Source organism: Agelaius tricolor, unplaced genomic scaffold (assembly GCF_023055355.1).
Source record: "Agelaius tricolor isolate 1412-34295 unplaced genomic scaffold, bAgeTri1.0.p SCAF_16, whole genome shotgun sequence".
Lineage (NCBI taxonomy): Eukaryota > Metazoa > Chordata > Aves > Passeriformes > Icteridae > Agelaius > Agelaius tricolor.
Genome location: NW_027269276.1, coordinates 1,605,966 through 1,617,353, shown reverse-complemented (window position 1 = coordinate 1,617,353; position 11,388 = coordinate 1,605,966). Strand labels below are relative to the sequence as shown.

The following is an 11,388-nucleotide window of genomic DNA, read 5'->3' as shown; positions in this document are numbered from 1 at the left end:
TTCTCTGCAGTTTGTATTGACTTTGGCACCACACAAAATTAACATATCATTGGCTATAAAATCTCTTACAGGCAAAGAAATCCAACCCCTCCTCAGCTTCACCTTTGCCTCTCTGTGTTCTCTGCTTTTCAATCCTGCCACCCACCCTTCTGTTTGTGTACAGGGAGCCCGGGGTTGGGCCCTGTTTGTTGTCAGACTCCTGTTTGTGACTCCTGTCTGTCCATCAGCCTTGTCCCCAGGCCAGCATAGACTGGTAGCTCTGGAAAAACCCAGCATCTCCTTTGCTCTGAATCTGCACATCTTTTTTCCCCCTCAGAAGTTCCTCCTGCCCTGTTCCACCAGCACTGCTACCAGGGACTCTGTTGGCTTTGGTGCCTTTTTCCACTCCTGCCCTTGCCTTGCTCCATCCTCTGGAGAGGGAAGAGCTCTGGGTACCCTCCCCACATCCCACCACCATCCCTGCAAGGCTGGACCTGGCTGCCCCATCCTTGCCTTCCTCCTCACCCCTGCCTCTTCCTGTGCTGCTGGCTTCACACTCACACTCCATGATCTTGGAGGTCTTTCCTTAATGGTTCTGTGACCCTGTGCAGCTCAGCTGCATCTCAGCCCTGCCCTTCTCCCTTTCAGAATTTCAGCTTTTCCACTCTATTCATAAGGAATTTCTTCTCTCTCAAAGGGCTTTATGCCTTCATCCTCACCCCATTGTCATTTGAACAATCCATTGCCTTTTTTTTTTCCCCTTTGGGAGGGTGACAGTGGGTGGATGGGAATGGGACAGTTTGCTGTCAGTTTTCTGCTCCTTGAATGTATCTCAACTGTCCAGTGTTCATCAATTTTGGTGCATTAATGACTCAGACAACATTTACTAATAATTTAGGCTGAGGAGGGAGTTCTATCTGATAGAGATGAATAGACTGTAAGGTATTTAGGTCTCACTGTACTTGTGCAAAGCACTGCACATAATCTATGAAGTTCTACAAGTAGCAACAGGAAGTTTAATCCTCTGTACTGGCAAACTGGTGACTTGGTCTCTTCCAGCATTAACTACACTGAAGAAATAAAAAACGTTGTAGCTTTCAGGACTAACTGCTCCATTAAGTGTGGCATTTTGAGCAAGAGAAATGTTTGCACACAATGGAAAGACACAGAATGTTGCTCCATGCACAGATCAGATAAATTGTTCTGTAGCTTTAGTGACAGCAGAGACAAAAGGCTCTGTCTCCCTCTTTGTAGCAGCAACATCTGGGTGGCTGCCTCCACATTTCTGCCCTGACTTGAGGCCTCTCCAATCCCAAAAGCAGGGAAGGAACATTGTTTCTCATTCCTCAGGTAGCCCCAAAACAGGCCAGGGCCTGAAGGGGCTGGGAGGGAGGGATGGATCTGAGTTTTGCCATGACAGCACACAAGTGGGGACTGAGTATGCACACACTGCAGGGAGATTTGCTGTCACAATAATGGATCTCATGGGGCTTTGGGGGGCTGATCAGCAAATTATTTCACAGCTTGCCCCATTTCCCTTCTTGCTTCAGAGGTGTTTTATAAAATGAAACCAATACTTTATAAAATGAAGCCAATAATTCATAAAATAAAGGGCCCAGAGTATCCAAATGGCTCTGTAGAAGAGTCCCTTGGGTTACCAAGTACCAACCGAAAGCAGAGCAAAGGCTGAACTCTCAGTTCCCATAAATCCAACCAAATCCTGCCCTGCACTGCAGCAGCTTTGGGATCACCCTGCCTGGCAGAGCTCTCCACACCTCAGTAGCAATGGTCCTTCTCAGGATTCTCCTTCCATCAAAGCCCCAGCTGATGATTAAGAAATCACATTGATTTTGGGTGTTCTTCCCTGCTTACAGCCTCCTCCCCCCTCCTCCCCAGCCCCCTTTCTAAGCCACCATGGAGATCTGGAGGCTTCAGACCCACGAGATCCTCAGGTCACAGCTCAGGAGTCTTTGAGGAAAACTCACAATTCTCAGAACTGGCAGAAGACCTAAAAACAAGCTGACTCATTTCAGACATGCCTCAGTCTCCACCTCAGCAAGCCTGGTTAAGTTCTTAGGAAACAACCCAGAAAGCAATGCAAACCCCAAACCAGAAATCAGAGTTGCAGACAACCATCTTTGCAAATTTAGTTTCTAACCTGGCTTCCTTTCTATCAGGAATGGAGCAGCTCTTTGGGAAGATCTGTGAACCCTCTGGTTTGTCCTGGCTGCTCCTGGGCAGTGATGGCACAGGAGGTGAGGGAATCACTTCTGAGGCAGCTTCCCTGAAAGAAATGTCAGCCACGAGGTCACTCCCTATGGACCTGTTCATCAACCTTCCTCTAGCAGCACATTCCACATCCTATAAGTGGGCAGCATAGTGAAATTTCTGCCTAAAGTGATCGTTATTAATATTTTCTCTATTCACTTGTTATAAAAATATCCTTACTTTCAGGAGTTTGCCTACAAAGGTTCTGGGCTTACACCACAACAGTTGTGCAATATTTCAAGGGATACTGAAATATATACATATTTTAAGATATGAATGTGTGTGAGAAAGCAAGGAATCAATGGGCATTTAATAACTGAGATACAGCATTCTGGTTTTTTCAACCCAAGGACCTTCAAACTCTCCACCAGCCAGGGAAGCTGTGGCTGCCCCACCCCTGGAAGTGTCCAAGGCTGGGTTGGAAAGGGCTTGGAGCAACCTGGGATAGTGGAATGGGATGAGCTTTAAGGTCCCATTCTGGCATTCTTTCCAAACCCTGATTTCCTGCCTGTGATGGGTTTTGTATCAGGTCCCCCAGAATAAAGAAGCCAGACCTCTTTTCCAGCTCCCTCATTGCATTACATTTTATTTTCTGCAAGCTGGGGAGCTGCAAACAGCTCTGGTGCCTTTGGGGTAGGCGGGGAAAAGAAGTGTGGCTGATTCTAAATAAAAGTTACTGTCAGATCAACCTTGATAGCAGATAATGGCAGTGATCACATGGGAATAAAGAATCAGGCTCTGGTTTAATCATCTCTCCCTATCAGCTGCACTGATGCAGTTCTGCATGACTAAGTCAAATAAATGTTAGGTAACTGAAATTATCTCCTTGCTTTGCACTCCCCCCTCCAGTACCCACAGTTTGTTTCAGGGACTTTGAAATAGGGAAATCTTTAAAGGACATCTGTGAGTGCTGACAACAAACAGGACAGGGTTTTTGTGAAGAGGTAGCTGAAGTTAAGCTATGAAAGAGATTTCCAGAGGCAAGAAATAGTCCTAAGGTCATAAAAATCACGTGTGCCTTTGAAAATTTCTATCAAGGCTGTACCCAGCTGCCTAAATTGGCTTCCATTCCCTTCACAGGGTCTCTCTAAGTGCTGCAGCACGTGATCTTCAAGTCTACTCCCAACAACTTGGGAGGGGAAAGACCACCAATATTGAAAAAATGACTTTGACACATTACAGAAAGCCCTGTAACTAGTGGTGTGATGTTTCCATTTTAAAAGATCCCCAAAATCTCATATTGAAACCAACAGGAAGCCTTGTGCAGGCTGCCCTGAGGTTTGGTTTGAAATCTTGATCCAGATCCAAGTTATGCTGGTTAGTTTATCCTAAAAGAAAGAATAAATCCTAGGATCCTAGGAAATAAATGTAGGACCCTAATGTGTTCCAATAAAGCAGCATCCTTAATTTGTTCAGTATCTCAGGTAAATTAAAAATTAATAATTAATGGGACTTTCTCCACAGCTCTGGTTTCTTTTGCAATGTCCCTACCCATCAGGAGCTGACTGCAAGCTCACACAGGTGATGTTCCTTAAATCCTTAACTCCCAGAAGGACAGAATTGCATCAGAACTTCACCTCACCTCACCTCATCTCTTACCTGGGCCAAGACAAGGTAGGAAACATGACCCCTTTGACTCCCAGCAAAAGCTGAAGGAAGGGAACATTATTATTATTATTATTATTATTATTATTATTATTATTATTATTATTATTATTATTATTATTATTATTATTATTATTATTATTTTTATTTATTTATTTATTTATTTATTTGCTAAATTCCAGACCTATTTGAACAGGTTTCACTCAGGCGTTTTCAGTGTTTGAGTTGGTAATTCTGCCTTTAGCCCCCATAGCAAGGACTACTCTGTGTATTTAAAGTGAATTTGATTTAAGTTTAGTTTTAATTTAGGGCAGCCTGCCCAGATTTCTTTCCCCTCTGCTGACAAACTTGGCAATGCTTTTACAGGGCCCAGAGAGCATTTCAGCCTCTCTTGCAAATAGCCTTCACACAAAGCACTTTATTTCCCCCCAGAACAAATAAACAAGGAGTAAACATCCCTCCTCTTACACATACAGAACATTTCCTTGTCATTCTCTTCCCATTTGTGCCATTTCTACTGCCCAAGTGGGACTTGAGCTTTATGAAAATGTTATGAAAAGGCAAAGCTGCATTTTTGGAATAGTAAGGACTCAAAAGAAAAAAATAAACCCAAGGTTTTTTTGTATGTTTGCATGCACAGCTTGTGGACTCTCTCCAGTTCAGCTGTGTTTGAGGATCCCAACAGTAAAGGGACTGTGCTCTGTTCAAAATGCAGTGAAACCCCTGGAAGGGAAGAGCAGGCAGATTGGGGTGCTTTGATTTCCCCCTTTTCAATCTTGAAGAATGCACTTTCTTGGGTTACACATTAAACTGTCAGGAGGCAAAATCAACACTTGGGATTCTACAGGGAGCTGGAAACATTGCTCCACAGAGCATGGCCATGCAGAGCTTCTCCCACAGATCTTCAAGTTATTTCCCTTATCTAACCAAGCTATGCATAAATATTAACATATTATTCATGGGCAAATAATTCCATGCCACTCCTTGCTGCTGCCTTAAACACTGTCCTTGGTTTAAATGAAAATGACAGTCCCTTTGTGAGGCCTTCAATGCATTTTAAGTTAAAAGAATTGAAGAAAAAAAGAAAAGAGAGAAAGGGTAACTTAATTAAGTAAACCTCAAAAATGAAGAAGTGGCCTTTAACTGTTGGTTTTAATGTAGGGGAGCTACCACCACATAAAAACTACTGAGTAAACTCTATAGTAATAGCAATTAGTCACCTCCCACTTGACTTGGGTGAGGTAGGGCTGGGATCCAAAGGATTTACTCCCTGCTGTGTGCATGGATGGATGTTGTGAGCAGCCTCAAGCTCTGCCCGGGTTCTGCACAAGTCTTGGCCCAAACCAAGTCAGGCCTAGAATTTGAACCTGATCAGGATCTCCCTGCAGTGCTGGGGTGTCAGTTTGGCCAGGCTGGTTTCTGTTTCCCCAGACTGGTGGGACTGACCCCTTCAATACAGGTGAATTTTTTCATTAAAATGCTCCTTGAGAATATCCCTTGTGCACAAGGAAAAGTGTGTTCCTCCAGAAGAGGATTCCTTCTGCAGAGGGCCAGACATGCCAGCAGTTGTGGACAAGAAGCCATTGCAAGTGGAACATGTGAAAACAGGAGCTTATTCATAAAAATAATGTATTTATATTTACTCCTTCAAAGCCTTTGCTCAGGAGCTTTTTTAAAGTTCAGCTGGATCGAAAATGCCCATTTCAAAACCAAACCAAAGACTTTAACAGATGTGCCCTGGCAAAGAAAAAGGGTGCAGACACAGCAAGGAATTCAGAAAGGACAGACAGTCGTATATGGACACGGGAAAGGAATCTCAAGTAAATGTTTGTGGCTGGAGCTGGAGTTTTTGTGTTACCTGTAATGAGCCTCTGGTTTTGGGGCCTGGCCTATTCCTCTCTTTTTTCCTGACTGCAGCTTTTGGTGCTTTTTGTACTACAGCAGACAGGGGAATCTCACCAGCACCACGCTCCCTCCAGCAACCAGGGGAGGGACACATCTCACAAGGAGAACTGTCCCTAAAACTGAGAATATGGATTTTATTTCTTAGCCATATTAAACCCCATGAAATTCCAGGTTGCCAGAGTGGGACAGGGCCATGTTTGTGTGTGTGTGCAGTCACACTGAGAGCAGCCTGACAGCAGCTCCTTGTATGCAAAGTCTGGGCAGGGCTGAGCTTGCAGGTGCTGCCTCCTCACACCTGGGTGCTGAAAATCTGCCACTGTATCCCTCAGGATATCAGCACATCCCACTGGGTGGCCACCCTAGTGACAGTTTTATCTCCAGCCTAATTAAAAGCATATTAATTTCAGGCTATTAGCACATTTGGAAAGATTAGATCAGGCTTTATCCCAGTGATTGTGGTTCAGGAGAGGGCTCAGCCTCAAGAGGCTTTTGTGTCCCTGCGTGTCCCTTTCCTGTGCTCTGACAGCCATGCAGGAAAGAAGCTGGATTGTCCTCATCAAGATGTTTTATTTTCTCTCATGACACTCCAAAACCAAACAAGGAACTGTCCTCCAGACTATCACCTTCTGTCTCCCTTCACACATTGGACACTTGTAAACCGTGCCAGGAGTCCCCATGTAAGGGCCTATTAAGATTTCAAAGCCAAGCCTCTGAAAAGAGGAGGGAAAAGCAGAGCTGGGATTCTCTATGAAGGTGTTTGTGAGGAGGGGCCCTGCCTGGAGGGATGTGCCATAAGGGGTTTGTCAGGAGAGCTGTGTGGCCCTACCCAGCAGGATGGGCTGAGTTAGTGAAGCAGAGCTGGGATTCCCTCTGCACCCTCTGAAGGTGTTTGTGAGGGGGTCTGAGGGGCCCTCCCACAGGATGTGCTGTGTTAGTGATTGTCAGATTTCAAAGCCAAGCCTCCAAAATAGGAGGGAAAAGCAGAGGTGGGATTCCCTCTGGAGGGGTTTGTGAGGAGGGCTGAGCCCTGCAGGGTGTCCCATAAGGGTTTGCCAGGTGGGCTGAGCCCTGCCCAGCAGCATGTGCCATGCCAGTGAAGCAGAGCTGGGATTCCCTCTGTACCTTCTGAAGGTGTTTGTGAGGGGGCTGAGCCCTGCCCAGCAGCATGTGCCATGCCAGTGAAGCAGAGCTTGGCCGCTTCCTGTGCAGCTGCGAGTGCCCCGAGCAGCCCCAACCCCAGGGGAGCAGCCAGGGCCCCCCAGCTCACCACAAACACCCCCCGAGGCCCAAGCTGCCTCACATCTCACTGAGACATGGGGGAAACCTCACATTTCCTGGGAAATCTCTCACCTGCCCCAGCCTCAACGCTGCCCTTTCTCTCTCTGCCGAGACCTGTACAGTTCATGAAGGAAATAATGAGGGAATTGTTATTTGCAGTGGATAATTTCAGTTCTTCTTCAGAGCAGCTCTGTCCTGTGCCCCAGATGGGCCATGGGAAGGCTACTCAGAGATGAAAATCAAAAGCAGAGAGGTTTAGGAGTGCAGGAATGGCCTGTCCATGGCTCTCCAGGGAGGTCAGCTCCAGTTCAGGAGCGCCTACACAAATAACTGCCAGGAACTGTGAGAGTGTTTTAGAAGGATCACTCTGGACGTGCTGCTGCCTTGTATTTTTTCCTTAGGCAAGAAGTGCTGCCGTGGTAACAAAGGATTCTGGCTTAATAGAAGTGGTTGTGTGCTTTTTGCACCACTGAGCCTCTTGGAACATGCAGGTGAATTGGCTTGTGTGTATGAAGCAATAGGAATTTCCAATAAAACAACTTTTTATTGTGTGTGCGTGTTTTCTCATCTGCAGAGAAGAACAGCTGTGGTACCCTGCAAGGATTTGACTGAGCTGTGTATTTCACAGAGCTGACATTACTGCTGAAGACATTAACTTAGAAAGGCCTCGCTTTTTTCATGACTCACGCCAGAAACTATTTTCCTGTAGGTTTGTTCTGAGTGATTAAGATAGGTTTGCTTGCATATAAATGCTGTTCTACACATATAGATATATATATACATTACCTTCACCAGGGAAAGCTCCCACACTTTCCCTTGTTTATGCACATTATACGTGACAGAGGTTCCAAGTTAAATGTCACAGCCCTTGTTTACAAGGTAAGCAATGAAGATAACCCAATTTCAAACTCCTCATTTTCAGTGCTACCCATCTCACCCTTCATGGAGAACACTGGACAAGAGGAGTCGAGGCCACCACCCTGTCTGCTGTGAGCTTCCCAGCTTGTCCACCTGGGAACTGTAAAATTCCACGTACAGGTAGGAAATTACATTTAATATTTCAGCCAGTGAGGTAGAAATGGGGGCAGCACCTCAGAAGCTGCTTCTCAACCACTCCCTTTTTTCAGCCCAGCCACAGTGGCACGTTGGGAGCTGTTGGAGCAGGCAGCAGGCTCCCTCAGAGCCCGAGCCCAGGCAGGGAACAGCGTGCTCTGGCCACGCTGCCTCCATCCTGCCTGTCCCAGCTCGCCCTGAACATCTTCCTGTCTGCCCCAAAAATCCCTTTTTGCTACTCAAAGGATGCAAAGGGAACATGGAGCAAAGCACAGAACAATTCTTCAGTCTCTGAAGCCGTTAAAAATATTTTTGATAAAAGTACATACACGCACAGCTGAGCTCCAGTGAACACCTTCTTGTTTCTCATGCTAATTTTATATTGTTCCTAAAGCAGAGCCTGATTTTTCTCTTTGTGAAAGGAGAATTTTAATCCTGGTCCTATTCATTAATCATATCAAAACCCAAGGCATGCAGATACTATTTTTCAGTAATTTTAAGGTGTTAGTGTATTAGTAAAAGGTTAAAAAATGCCAAATAGCTGTAAAAGGTTTGGGTTTTATTCTTGAAGTGTTTGGTTTCCTCACATTATTGCAGACGACATATATCTTTATTTCTCAGTAAGAGCAGACTGTGGCCCTGAACCTCTACAATTCCAAATACAAGCAAAGATAATGACTTTTTAAAAGTAAAGAACAAATTGTTCCACAAAAAATGAGCACAATCACAAAAAGAAGCATAAACTTCTCCTGCCTAGTGGTGGCTTCCAAGACGTCAGACATTTTGTAAACCAGCAATCGGATCCAGACCACGCAGAATTGGGACGGTCCTGCTTTTCCTGTTAATTTTTCCACTATGAGAGTGTCCAAAACTCTCAGAAATAAAGGATTACTGTCTAGGGGTTCAGAAAGTCATATTTTCATAGAACAGTTCTTTCTGACAGGTAACCCCAGCAAGCACACAAGCTGTTCCATTAAATGTCATGGCCTTGAGTTTAAAAATGTAGCCCACATCCCAAGCCCAACTGTTTGTTTGTTTTCAGGAGTGTTTTCAGTGCTGCTGTGGCCCAGAGTTTAGATCAGTGGTTTAGCTGCCTGCACCTCATTTAGAGGTTGTAAGCAAAAGACCCAGTTTGGTTTAGTGTTTAGCAAATTATCTTCACCCTTTTGCCACTAAATCACTGTACAAGCACGAGCAAACCACTCAGCTCTTCCTCTCCTTCCCCTTATTCAAATGTACCCAGACCATGACTTGTGATATGACTGTGAGGAGTGAAGATCAGCCCATGAACATGGACAGAAAATTCTAGAAGCTTTGCTGAACCAAGGTCACAGCATGAATTGTGAGTATAGAGATGAGATTTGAGTATTGACAAAATCTTTCTGGATGAAAAAAGCATGGAATGGTGCCCGTGGTTTTCTATCCAAAACAGCCAGAAAGAAATGGTGTTCCCCAGAACAGAAATCTGTTCTGAGATCACCCTGATGTAATATGGACTTAGAGGTCTGAGGCAGGTCCTTCAGCCTCTGGGCTTGCAAAATGTGCCGGGCCAAGAATTGAGAAAACAGAAGAAGATTATTTAACTTCACCCCATTTCAAAATGTAGTAAGAATGTATTTCTGCATTTTAAAAATTTTATTTGACTTCCCCATCTGTGTTTCACTTGGTTCACATATTCAAGCCATTTTCTAGAGTTGTGAACAACTTTTAAATCAGAGTTCAGACCCTTAAATAATCACAAACTATCAAAAAACTTGGCCTTTTCAGAAAAACACAAATATACAGCAAGTCAACAGCACTAGCAAGTCAGTAATTGAGGCATTCTGCTTTTAGTTGTTGTAAATAGTATCAGTAATTTTTTTTGCAGTGCTTTAGAGGTATTGAGGAGATATTTCCTCAAACAATATTGGGATCATCATCTACAGGGGTTCCACATCTTTGTACTTCAGGCATCCCAACCAAAGCAGCCAAAAACTGGGTCAGGGCAACAGTCCAGAATTTTAGTGGTGAGCCTCCAAAATTCAAGACACTCAGGGAATGCATGTTGGGGAATAATATGAGAATGCCGAAGGAAAAAAAAAAAAGAAAGACGTATTTAATTGTATCCAATATTAATATTTCAAAAATCGGTGCTGTCAATTTGGAATAAAAGCCTGTGTTTGAAGTGGCTGTGAAAAGCCAAGGCAGTTGCCTCAGAGCTCAGCCACTGTCTGATGCCATGGGTTCCTGAGTTGCATGAGGCCATGTGGATGCTGGCTGCTCCAAATCCACAGGCACCGGGAGCTTTGGGATGCTGCTTTCGAGGAGTCTCCCCCGGGTTACTCGGGATCCCGGAGGATGGGAACGAGGGTTGGCAAGAACCCACGGGTCTGGCAGCTGCCGAGCTGCCCCGCAGGCTTCCCAAATTGGGGCTCGCCGCCGTCCCTTCTGATAGGATGGAGAAAACTGGGAAGCATATCTCAGCTTGAAAACTCAGAATTTGGGAGCCAAGTCCCTCAAAACTTTCACCCTGTTGCTCCTGGGCAGCTGCTGCAGGGAGATGAGATGCAGCTGGAGCTGATAGAAGGAACCGGCCTGGTTGGGGGCACCTGCAGAGTCACCAGGTGCCTCTGAGACTCCTAGCTCAGCACCATTTTGGGGTAGTTTAACAGAGATCTGCTGATTTGAGGAGCCAGGGTTTATAATTATATGTTTTTTTAGGACCTGGGCTGCCTTTCGGCATGCTTGAGACCGGGGAGTGTGACAACCCAGTCTGCCCAGTGATGGAAAGTTAGAAACTGGAAATGTACCTGGATGCCACCCTGAGTCAGCCCAAACCGAAGCATCTCTACAAAACACCTAGATGTGAACAAACTGCCGTCCTCTGACAAAAATATTCCGTCTGAGAATTTCTGACCAGCTCCGGTGGTAAACACCTCCAAGGGTGTCCTTTTTGTCTGATACAGGGCAAAAATTATTCGGGTACCTGTTGCTCGGGGTGGAAAGATGAGGGAATGGAATAGTAAATTAAAGGGGTTGGAACAAAAAGCAGCTGATTGTCTGAGAACGGCTGGCCAAGCTGCGTTCAGGTATCAGTGTGGGAATGGACGAAACGCCCGTGGCAGGGGTTGCAGCCACGCTGTGGACCCTCTTGTCCCCTTCCCCTCACTGAGCGGGCTTTACACTTGTGGGGCTTTACACTTGTGTTTCTCTTCCTGCCTGCCCTCGGTGCGGTTTGTCCGGGCACTTCTCCCTGTCCTGCTCCTGGGCGTTTCTGCCCTCGCCGTGGGCCCCGCGGAGCGCGATCCCTCTCGGGGAGCC

At 45.6% G+C, this 11,388-nt stretch overlaps 1 long non-coding RNA gene across 1 annotated transcript; it reads left to right on the top strand.

The window, feature by feature from the left end:
* Positions 1-3,736: 3,736 nt before the first annotated feature.
* LOC139596707 (uncharacterized) lies at positions 3,737-11,379 on the top strand. Its single transcript, XR_011681427.1, has 4 exons — positions 3,737-3,861; positions 7,958-8,073; positions 9,332-9,430; positions 10,789-11,379. It is a non-coding gene; the product is annotated as an uncharacterized lncRNA (long non-coding RNA).
* Positions 11,380-11,388: the final 9 nt, after the last annotated feature.